Below are 12,471 nucleotides of genomic sequence, written 5' to 3' on the forward strand. Positions count from 1 at the left end.
TTGGGAACACAAAGTGAGTGATGAGAACACATTCTCCTTTCCTGAGGCCGTGTTCCAGGTAGACTGGACTCAAAAACAAAGAAAGAATCTCCTAAATGCCAGCCGGGCTTCCCAGCCAGGGACCCGGGGTCTTGTCCCCTTTGTTCTAGCCAGCTTCTTGACTTTCAAGGAAGGAGCAACTCCTTCCTTTTCTGTTTTTCCTGGACTTTCTCCTTTCTCTTCTCCATCTCCTTCCCAGTTCCCTTTTAACACTTTCTCCTCACCTTCCCTGGAACTTTTTATTGCATTCTGTCTGGCTCACCTTGGAGGCACAGCCCATCATCACTTCAGTCACTCCCCCAAGTGGCAGCCCACTCCTTGCGTGGCTCTGCTTTCTCCAGCACTGACAGTACTGGTGTACTTTGATCAGTTTGCCTCATCCCACAGGTCACCAACTGTATGTCTTTGGCAATGGGTCAGAGCTGGCGGTCCCAGAACTGCCAAAGTGGTTCCAGTTCTTAAATGCCCACAAGAGCTTGGGAGCTTAAGCCCACTCTCTGCCCCCAGTTCCATGCCTCCACCTATGACCATGATGGGCAACCACACACACACACTGCCATAGCCTGCCTACCAGCAGAACTGCCCCACCAGGGTTCACAGTAGGGACTGGGGATCTCAGTGTTAGGCGGCTCAACCTCTGGCTGATGGAGCACATCCTCTCCCCAGCTGCTGCTGCTACAGCTCAGACCTGGCATTACCATTACCCAGTTCACTCAGTGATGCTCTCGCTGAGAAGAAGGGAGGAAGAAGTGGCAAAGACCCTGACAACTCCTATTCAATGCTGCTCTAAGCTGAGGACAGGGAACTGAGTCACAGTGGGTGGAGGGATGTCCGGTTGGGGAAACCTAAAGAAGCGGAAGACTCCAGTACTTGGAGAAGAAACAGGTTCTCAGGTGGGTTATGGTCGCAATAACATGGACCACACCAGAGGGCCTGGGGAGCTGCAGTTCCACAGGTGAAGGGACTGGGTTGCAACAGAAATGACAACTCACATCCTGGTGGATTCCGATGGGCTCGGGGAAAACCAAAGCAAGGAAAGCAAGCCCAACCCACAGGTAAGAGAGAAATGACCACAAGGTCCTTGGAGCAGCCAGAAGCCCAAGAGTAGCAGGATGAGGAGTCAGAGTTTCAGGTGCTCTGAGAAGGGGCTGGCTATTGCTGAGGGACTCTGCACTTCTGGGCCAGAGCCCTGGGCCTTCTTCAACAAACATTTGAGTTCTTAGAAGGTCACAACTATATGGTACAGGTGAAGACTTGGAACCACCACTCTGAGTTCAGAGACTATTCTGCAGATGTGAGGACTTCAGGACCCAGGAAGAGAGTGAAGTCCATGGAAAATGTCTGAGTATGTGGTGGTGCAAAGCTATTTCAGATCCATTCCCTCCTATTATCCCCACTAATTCTATAGCACATGTTTCACTCTTTCATTTCTCAATGTTTTGCAACAGTCCACACCTAATCCTTCTGCTCACACCTTCCTGCTCAATCTAGCACACACTCTCACCAACAGGGTCATCTTTATAAAGTACAAATCTAATTACTTCATTCCATAGCCCAGCCCTTCAGCTAATCCCCATTACACTTCTTAGCACAATACACAGCCACTTCCATAATATCTGACCCCCTACCTTAGCTCCTAATTCATCTCCTACTCAAGCCTACACCCATACACATATACACAGAAGTGTAGGTATGCCTAATGCCTCAACATTACCAGCTTACTTTTAGTTGCCCAAACACACCAAGTTCTTTTATCTTTTCATGTATTCGATCATGCTATTCCTTTTGCCGAAAATGCCCCCTCCTTCGCTTATCTGTCTGGCAAATGTTCCCTTTAAAAGAGAATTCAAAAGTCCTATAGCAATGTCAAAATCCCAATGAAATTTTTCAGAAACAGAAAAATCTGTACTAAAGTTCATATGGAATCTCAAGGAATCTCAAATACCCAAAAGAATCTTAAAAAAGAACTAAGTTGGAAGTCTCACACTTTCTGATTTCAAAATTTATTACAAAGCTCCAATAAGCAAAACAGTGTGGTACTGACATAAAGACAGGCATATGGACCAATGGAATAGACCAGAGAGCTCAGAAATAAACCCTTAGCCCTTGTCAAATGATTTTCAACAAGGGTGCCAAGACCATTCAATGAAGAAAGAACAGTCTTTTCAACAAATGGCGTTGAGAAAACTGAGCATCCACATGCAAAAGAATGAAGTTGAACCCTTACCTAATACCATATTAAAATTTAACTAGAAATGGGTCAAAGACCTAAATGCAAGAGCTAAAATTATAAAACTCTTAGAAGAAAACACAGGAGAAAAGCTTTATGATATTGGATTTGACAATGATTTCTTATATACGACACCAAAAGCACAGGCGACAAAAGTTAAAATAAATTGGACTACATCAAAACTTAAAACTTCTGTGCATCAAAGGGCACAGTCAACAAAGTGAAAAGGCAACCCACAAAATGGAAGAAAATATTTGCAAATTATATATCTGATTGGGGGTTAATATCCAGATTATAAAAAGAGCTCTTAGAAACTCAACAACAAAAAACAAACAACCTGATTTTAAAAATAGACAATGGACCTCAACAGACATTTCTCTGAAGAAGATACACAAACGATCAATAAGCTTATGAAAAGATGTTCAACATTACTCATCACTAAGGAACTGCAAATCAAAACCACAATGAGATACCTTCTAATACCTATTAGGATGGCGAAAAATAGAAGGCAGGGAGGAAAGGAAGGGGGGGAGACAGAAAGAGAAAAGAAAAGGAAAGGAAAGACAGAAAATAACAAGTGTCGGAGATAATTTAGAGAAACTGGAACCCTCATATTATTGATGGGAGAGTAAAATGGTCAAGTCACTAAGGAAAAGAGGGTGGCAGTTCCTCAAAAAACGAAAACTAGAATTACCATAAGATCAAGCAATTCTGTATCTGCGTACATATTCAAAAGAATGGAAAGCAGGGACTCAAACAGATATTTGTACACCAATTATTATGAAGCATTATTCTCAGTAGCCTAATGGTAGAAGCAATTGACATATCCAACCACAGATGAATGGATAAACAAAATGTGGTGTGTGTATATATACACACACACGTACATACACACACACACACACACACAACAGAATATTACTCACAGCCTTCAAAGGAAGAAATTTGTGACACATGCTACAACATAGATGAACCTTGAGGAAATTACACTAAGTGAAATAAGCCAGTCACAAAAGAACTGTAATGAACTGAAACACTGTATGATTCCACATATATGAATCACCTAAAGTAGTCATATTCATAGAGACAGAGAGTAGAATGGTGGTTGTCAGCGGCTGGGGAAGGAGGAATTGGAAGTTATAGTTTAGTGGGTACAGGGTACAAAGTTTCAGTTTTGCAAGATGAAAAGTATTCTGGAAATGGATGGTTGCAGAACAGTGTAAATTCACTTAATGCCACTGAACTGTAAGTTTAAAATGGTTAAGCTGGTAAATTTGTGTTATAGGTATTTTAGCACAGTTTTAAAATAATAATAAAAATAAGGTGTTAATGAGGTACAACAGTGAATTTTGAGAATTCATTTAGAGAATGAATTCCATTTAGAGAATTCACTCCATTTAGAGAATCCTACAAACAAATTTTGGTTTTAAGTTAACAGGAATGGTAGTAGAATCATTTTATACTGATCTTAAAATTGAAGTCAATAAAATTCCAATTTATATCACACTATAAATGTAGCTTATTTTAAGTAAAAAATGTTATTTCACTTTTAAAATTGGATAGTAAATAATTGTAATCTATCACATTTAGAAATTAAGAGGAAAAACATATCACACCATTGGATGCAAAAATGTGTTTGTGTAAAATTTGATAAAAATTCATGACTGAGGGGGAAAAAATGAGAAGTCCATTGCAGTGAAGTTCCACATCACTGAGACCCTTTTCTTCGGCTCTCAAAGTATCCAAATATTCTCCTAATATTGCACCCATGATATTGGAATTGGAATGATCAGTTTACAGGTTTTCTCCTAGACTGAAAAGGCATCTGATGTATCCCTGTTACCTAAAAATCTAGCATAGTGCCTGATGAAAGAAGGTTCTCAGGAAAGGCTGACTGGCTGAAAATAGGGGCGCCTGGGTGGCACAGCGGTTAAGCGTCTGCCTTCTGCTCAGGGCGTGATCCCGGCGTTACGGGATCGAGCCCCACATCAGGCTCTTCCGCTATGAGCCTGCTTCTTCCTCTCCCACTCCTCCTGCTTGTGTTCCCTCTCTCGCTGGCTGTCTCTATCTCTGTTAAATAAATAAATAAAATCTTTAAAAAAAAAAAAAAGGAAAGGCTGACTGGCTGAGAAACAGAGCATTCAGGCATAAGTTCTGTAGGCATTAAGTCTCTGAGGCTGTTTCTAAATAGTCTCTGAGGGTGTGTCTGAACATGAGCCACCCAGAAGACCAACGGATACCAGGGCTGACTGGCTCTGAGTTGGGCGCCAGGCAGAACACTTTGTCAGGACAATGAGAGGATCACGTACAAGGTAGAAACTTTACTGAGGCACAGAAATTATTCCTACAAGTCTCCTCACGCCCCTGGCACTAAAGGAGAGGGTTGCAGGAGTTAAAGGTGAGAAGAAGAGGGATGAAAAAGACGGGCCAAGGGTAAGGAAAGACAACCTCTGGATGGCCCATCCAAAGGAGCGATCGGGAAGATCCTCCATGGTCCCTCCACATGGCACAAGTCAGCCTAGAGCAGGGGTCAGTTCTCTACTATAAGGGCCAGGGAGTATCTTTCAGGCTTCAGCGGCCATGGAGTTTGTCTCAACTACTCAATTTGGCCATTGTGGTATGAAAGCCAGCATAGACAATATGTAAATGAACAAGTGTAGCTGTGTTCCAACAGAACTTTATTTGCAAACATAGGTGGTGGATCCAGTTTGGTCCATGGGCCATAGTTTGCAGACCTCTGGCCTAAAGTCTTATTACTTAAAGTATGGTTCAAGGACCAGCAGCATTGACATCACTCAGAAGCTTGTTGGATCTACATAATCTTGGACACCACCCGAAACCTTTGGAATCAAATTCCCGTTTTATAAAATACTCAGTAGAGTTTGAAAATTGTGCTACCTGACCTCTGTGATCCCCTTCAGCCTGAACACTAAGATACTATAACAACACGAGCCCAGGAGGCACTTAGTGCCTCCTTTATAAATCCGACCTAGGGTATGAGGGTGAGTCCTCACTGGCCCTGCCAGATAGGCAGTTCTCCAGGTGGTTCCAGGGCACCTTAGTGAGGACACCGAGACAGAGGGCAGGGCTTGGCAGAGGAGATTCTGCTCAGGACAGCTGCCAATGAGACATGGACTGCTGAAGTTAGAAAAGTGATGAACCCCAGAGCCAAATTCTAAATCCAAACCCTTCTTCCCGACTCTCCCTTAATAGAGATGGAAGAGTCCAAGTAGCTCCGGACACCTCCCACTGGTGATCTGCCCTATCATTAAAACCTTTCTGCATCTCCTACTGTGATGATTAATTTCATGAGTCAATCTGACAGGCTCTGGGGTGCCCAGATTAAACATTATTTCTGGGTGTGTCTGTGAGCGTGTTTCCAGGTGAGGTTAGCATTTGAATCAGTGGACTCACAAAAGTAGACCACCCTCCGCAATGTGGGTGAGCAGGATCCAGTCTGCTCAGGGCCTAACGGAATGAAAGCTGGAGGGAGGAGGAATTTGCCCCCTTTTTCCTGTCTTACTGCTTGGCGTTGAGACATCTCATCTCATCTTCTCCAGCCTCAGTTTGGACTGTCGCCATTCGCTCCCTTCATTCTCAGGCCTTTGGACTCGAACTGAACGACCCCATAGGCTCTCCTGAGTGTTCAGCTTGCAGATGGCAGATCCTGGGACTTCTCAGCCTCCATAATCACACATATATATCCTAGTGGTAGGATATATACCCTACTGCTTCTGTTTCTCTGGAGAACCCTGATCAATACACCTACCAATATAAAGGTAAGGGGCATGAAGCATTCATCCATCCCCAAGTACAATTTGTGGTCTGTTCCTCAAGGAAGTCGCTTACTACTGGCTAGCTCCTAGAATCAGTGGTTCTCAACTTTGGGCAGTTTGCCCCCCACGGGAGACATTAGGCTATGCGTGGTGACATTTTTGATTGTCACAGTTGCAGTGGGGGTTAGTACTGGCATCTGGTGGGTAGGCGGGAAGGATATGCTAAGCATCCTACAGCACACAGGATAGTCCCTCACAGCGAGGAACGATCTGGTCCAAAATGTGAATGCATCAAGGTTGAGAAACCCTATTCTAAAACAAACATCATTACTTCATTTACCTGTGTGAGTGATTCTCAGTGCTTGTGAAGCTCATATGCATCACCTGTACGGTTAGGACGGTGTCAGAGAGAGGGTCTGCTTGGCAGGCCTTGATCAGGACATGAGTCCAAGCGACCAGTAACTCAATGTTCCCAGTGACCAGGAGAACAGCTCACATTAACCAAGCCTCTCAAGAGAACACATCAACCAATAGAAGTTTATCCTCTTCTAGACAGAGCTAAATCAGGTCCTCTTCTAGACAACTGGATCCTGGGGATCTTGGCAAGGACAAAATTACAACTACAGACCTGCATATTTGCAAAGCCAGGGCTTTCTCCTGGTGATAATCCATTGGATTAACCCCACACTACTCTAGGGGAAGTTGTGTTTAGAGGACACTCCAGGGCCAGCCAACCAGCATCACAGTGCACTCTTTTTGGACAGAACCCACCAATTCTTATAAATCTTACTCTCTGACAGCTTTCTCTCATCCTTTACTCAAAGCTCCTTCAACTAATTACTGACAAGCTGCAACACAATTGAAAAAACACAGCTTCTGTCCATCACTTACCTCCCATAATTTTGTCTCACTAAACACATGCTGGTCTCTTGATGAAGATGACAGCCTGTCTATTAGCACCATCTCTTAGACAGAATGGCTAATTATATGCATCGGACATTGTTCTCACTGGCTTCCATTTTAGAGGTAACCTCATTCCCAGTGCTGCAAAATCATATTCTCTGGAACCCTGAGTCCACTCATTTATACTGAGTGTAATCACTGAATGTATAAAATGAGATGTGCCCAAGGATGACAGATTTCATCTTATACTTCAATAGCAGCAGTGAGTAGGCCCTGGTGCATAAGCCCCTGTGCAGGGGACTATCTCATTACACAGTGTGCAGAGGGTGGTAAAAACTCATTGTCCCCTTAGCTACCTGGGGAGAGATGTGCTGTCAGGAACAAAGGATTATCTGGCAAAAACAGTTCATCCCTGGTGATGTTGGTGTCAAACAGTAGAGGTTCTGAAACTTGGTTGGCCCCAGTTGGCTTCTTGGGCTCTGAAAGAAAAGAGAAATGGCACCAAAAAAAAAAAAAATCAGAAAGCCATCACATGCGCAGGAGATCACGTCATGCCTTAGACCTAGTGTCGTTGTGAACCTAGCAGAGAAGCCAGGCGAGGTTTACCTGGACCTCTGAAAAGATGCGATAGCATCTCCTGAGAGGATAAAGCCTGCTGCCAGAGTTTCATATGGAATTCGAACCAGCCCAGCCAGAGAAACCAAACCCCTAAGTTCATAGCAGGAAGGGAAGCAAGGGGTAAAAGATCAGAGATGCATGCTTCCTCCTCCCCCCTGCAGCCAAAGCCCACAAGACAGCTAGAGTGGGATGTGTCCACGTGGCCCTTCATCAGTGAAGTTTTCAGGCCAGTCTCTCTGGAACAGGAAGGGAGGGAATTTGGCTCCCAGATAGCAGTGCCCTGATAGGCCATGAAATGAAGTCTCACACAGCTCTGTGTAGGCACAAAAAAACCAAGAAGTGCTGATGCGTGGATTCCCACAGCCAGAGTCTCAAGGCCTCAAGCTACGTTCAACCCAGCTAGGGAAGCCAGCAGGGACCTCTGAAAGATTGGATCCCACACAGCTTCTTTATGTTGCCAGCTTCGTTGCAAAGTGTGTAGAAGGAATGAAATCCGTCCTGGAGCTCCTGGAGCGCTCACTAAGTGGTCCCCTGCTCCATGCATACACAGACAGTCATTTGTCTGCACGCACTTCCTGCTGATTCCTGCAGCATCTGACTTCTGCTTGCTTCTCTACATCTTACAGATACGTATCCCAGCTGCCTCAGCCTCACAAAGGATTTGTGGCACCTTTTTTTTTTTTAAAGATTTTATTTATTCATTCGACAGAGAGAGACACAGCCAGCGAGAGAGGAAACACAAGCAGGGGGAGTGGGAGAGGAAGAAGCAGGCTCCCAGCGGAGGAGCCCGACGTGGGCCTCGATCCCAGAACACCAGGATCGCGCCCTGAGCTGAAGGCAGACGCTTAACGACTGAGCCACCCAGGGACCCCTGTGGCATCTTCTTATGTCCATTTTCCTGGTGAAGAAATTAAGGGCAAAAACTAAAAGGAAACATGAAGCACAGGATCGATAGTTCTTTAGAGACTCAGGCGCCAAGACATGGAATTAGGTTTTTGAGACCCACTCACCCTCCCCTCTACACTAGTGAAAACCACGCAAGAGCTGATCCCGATGTGGTCACATGGCATGTGAGAGTCAAAGGCTTGAATGGAAAAAGAGCTCCCAGACCACAGGATGGGAAGAGGATACACATGGTCTCAGAGAAATCACTGAGTAGAAAGAAACCTCCTTTTCTCTACAGGAATGATAAACACTGGTGGGTGACACATCCAACATGCTAGCCTGCCAGCCACTTGGCTTCCTTTGCTCACCAAACTTCCCCTCCAACCCACTGTAGCAAACCATTTCCAGGGACACATCCTGGACCTTGTTGTCACCCGGAAAGGTGCCACCTCTGAAATCCGGGCTGTGTGCTCCTTAAGAGCAGGACCATGTCTTCCTTCTGCTCTCTGTTCCCAGGCCTCCCACAGTTAAAAGCACAGAGCCAATGTTGAGTGACTGTGGGTGACTGACTCACACTCAGAAATCTCACTCTCCAACCAGAACCTTCTATCTTCTACTTCTCTCACCCCTGCAATCAAAGGACTCTCTCTGAGATCTCAGACTTCTTACAAAGGAAATCTTTGGGATCAAGAACTAGGCAAAGAATTCTTGAGCCTGACACCAAAATCACATTCCAAAACAGGGAAAATTGATAATTTGGACATCATCAAAATTAAAAACATTTTTTTCTGTGTTAAGAGGATGAAAAAACAAACTATAGAGGCAAGGGCGGGGGGAATATCTGCAAATCATTTATCTGCCAAAAGGAATAGTATCTAGAATATATAAAGAACCTTCAAAAATAGTGACAACACCAAATGTTGACAAGAATGTGGAAAAATGGATCACTCATACATTGCTCATGGGAATGTAAAATGAAACAGCCACTATGGAAAGCAATTTGGCAGTTTCTTAAAAAACTAGACATGCAATTATCATACAACCCAGCAATTGCATTGGTCCTGGGAATTTATCTCAGAGACATGAAGACTTAGGTTCACAGAAGATCCACGTATTTATTTATAGCAGCTTTATTTATAATAGCCCCAAATTGGAAACAACCCAAATTTCCTTCAATGGGTGAATGTTTAAACACACTGTGGTACATCAATGACATGGAATACTAATCAGAACAACAACAACAACACTAAACTTTTAACTCATGCAACAACCTGAATGAATCTTCAAAAAATTATGCCAAGTGAAGAAAACTCAATCTCAGAAGGTTCCATATTGTATGATTTCATTTATATGACATTCTTGAAATGTCAGACTATAGAAATGGGGAACCAATTGGTGGTTTCAGGGGTTAAGGAGGGGGTGAGGTCAGAAGGGAAGTGAGTACAGCTATAAAAAGGCAACAGAGGGATCTTGGTGGTGATGGGAATTTCTGCATGTTGACTCCATCAGTGTCAACATCCTGGCTGTGATATTGTACTACAGTCCTGCAAAATGTTATCATCAGGAAAACTGGTTAAATGGAACATAGGATCTCTGTATTATTTATAACAATGGCATATAAATCTGAAATTGCCTCCAGAGTCATCCTGAATCATAATCTTCACATTAAAGTTTAAGAAGCACAAATTTAAAAGACCCAATCAGAACATCAGGGGAAATTCAAAATTCTTTCTTATGAGCAACAGTTGAGGGAAGGAGAAGAAGATGGTGAGAGTTTTCTTCTTCTAGAATATGAAGGGATTATGCAGGAGGAATTAGATTTGGTTCACGTGGCGCCAGTAAACAGAACACAGGCTAATGTCAGAGAAAGCGCACAAGCTTCAGAACTGATCAGAATTAAACCCAAGCTGAATTTAAACCCAAGCTCCATCATCCCCTATCTTTAAGACGGGGCAAGTTAGCTGACTTCCCTGACCCTCTGTTTCCTCATCATTAAAATGAGGCTGATTCCTATCTCAATCCATCAATCAACATCTAAGCAGAGAAATAGAAACTGTTTCAAGTATTTGCAACAAGGAATTGAATGCAGGGAATGGATTGCAATGATAAAGGTAGAAGTACAGGTGGAAGGTGATGGAGAAGCTGAGGAATGAAGCCTGACATGATAGATGATAAAGTCAAGACTTTAAAGAACTTCTCAAATTGACATCATTTTAAAAAGGTGAAATTAGTTGGAGTAAGGATGAGGCAACCAAGAGATCAGCAACCAAGGCAGCAGGCGGTTGAAGGGACAAAGGGAGGAGGCAGTGTTACCTGGGAGCCAGGTCACCAGGAAGAATCTGGAACCATAGAAATGTGGGCACTATTAGAGGAGATGCCTGAGGAAGAGAGAGAGGGAGGGAATACTTTGGACTCCTCCTTTCCTCTATCCTCTAACCTCCCACTGATGCCTCCATTGGCCAAACCCAGCAGGAAGCCAGAGCACCCTGGAGTCTGCGAAAGGCAGCCTCCAGGTCAGCCCCTGCTATCCAGGGCAGAACAGGGATCACAAGGCAAATAGGCCCAGGTCTGGTCCACTCCTGGGGTGTTTGTGAGGGTACAGAGCATGTTAATGCCTGGCACATAGTAGGTGCTCAATAAATGGTAATTCTAATTTCTGTGCACCAATGTTATATGATAAGCATTTAAAGGACATTTTCTCATCACTTTATATCTAAATATATAGCAACACAAGCTGGGATATCTGGCTCATGCCACATGGACTCTGCCAAGAATGCTTTTTTTTTTTCCCTCCAAATGAGCTACATATCTGAGAAATGTGAAAAGCAGCCCTGTCCTAAAGTTTCATTGCATAAGGCAAATGTTGAATTTCTACAGCTGCTGGCTTCAGCCTACTCAGAGGAATAGTTTCAGTGAAATATTAATCTCTGAGAAAGGCACACTGGGGTAAGACTGCACAGTAATTCAAGCAGCATGTGCAAAATTTATTTAGTGTTGGCCAGGAATGGTTTTAATTATGTGAAGTCTTCAGAATGAGAAGAAAGTGATTGAAGATGTTTGGCTAAATCAGTCACAGAGGCTCAGGATGCTCCCAGCTCCCTCCCCAGTTTCAGTTTATTTCTGTAGGCCCCAAATCATACACACAGAGAAAGATCCCATGAAACTGGATGATGGCAATGCCAGAACTCAGATGCGACCACCGGCAAACCACCAAGACAGGAAACATCAGCACCCGTAGCGTGGAGACCTCCCGGTAGCATGAAGGCCAGGTGTCCGGTTGTGGGAGGATAACCAGTGTAGAACAGAGGGAGGGGTGAGAATCCAGAAGGAATTTTCAAACCCTGGGAGGCAGGATGCAAGATGCTTTCATCAAAGGTCCCGGGTGGGTGCAAGGTACAGAGTGTGCTGTGCACCTGCTGGACACCTCGAATTTCCTAGAAGTCAGTTGGTGAGGCGTGGTGTTGCACCTGAAGTAGCACCTGGGAGTGGAGAGAGGGCCAGGACCCAGCCCTAAGGACAATACACACCCTGAGGACTGGGCCTTGCGGACAGCAGAGTTGAGCCAGTCCTATGGGCCTTAAAAATGGTCACTGACTGGAAGCAGCAAGGTGTCCCCTAGGCTGGTGAGACAAAGAGAAAACCCAGGAAGTTATCTGTAGAGACTGGCTTGGTCTGACCAGGATACCAGGGCCCTGGCACCAGCCTGGGGGAGGGGCTTCTGTCCCAGGAGGGCCCATGTGAATAAGAACATAAGAAAAAGGACAGGCATTTGAGAAGAAGACAAGCAAAGCCTGGTCCTGTGAGGGGCTAGAGATGGACACCAAGGTGCTCATCATCAGGCCTAGGTCAGCCCATCAGAGGGTCAGTATTTAGTGCCTCAGATCAGATAAGCCTGGGTGCCAAAGCGGGGCTAGAGCTAACGAGGAGGAGTGGGGCTGAGAGCCTGACCTCAAAGGGGAGTCCGGAATGCTGCAGTTGGACAAGGGGAAATGGGAGTCTGCGCTTGGATTTGCCAGAGAT

At 44.6% G+C, this 12,471-nt stretch overlaps 1 protein-coding gene across 8 annotated transcripts in view; it reads right to left on the bottom strand.

The window, feature by feature from the left end:
• Window positions 1-12,471, bottom strand: part of EVA1A (eva-1 homolog A, regulator of programmed cell death) — a 60,200-nt gene that overhangs the window by 16,064 nt on the left and 31,665 nt on the right. For 3 of the 8 annotated variants that reach the window (XM_019808419.2, XM_034659430.1, XM_011235360.3), the window contains one exon: window positions 7,305-7,427. The exons of 4 other annotated variants lie outside the window; for them this stretch is intronic. The gene's annotated coding sequence lies outside the window, so the exon portion shown is untranslated. Of the gene's footprint in view, window positions 1-301; window positions 403-7,304; window positions 7,428-12,471 lie in introns of those variants that run through there. One more of the 8 variants, XM_019808423.2, reaches the window with a different exon arrangement.

Source organism: Ailuropoda melanoleuca, chromosome 4 (assembly GCF_002007445.2).
Source record: "Ailuropoda melanoleuca isolate Jingjing chromosome 4, ASM200744v2, whole genome shotgun sequence".
NCBI classification, from domain to species: Eukaryota; Metazoa; Chordata; class Mammalia; order Carnivora; family Ursidae; genus Ailuropoda; species Ailuropoda melanoleuca.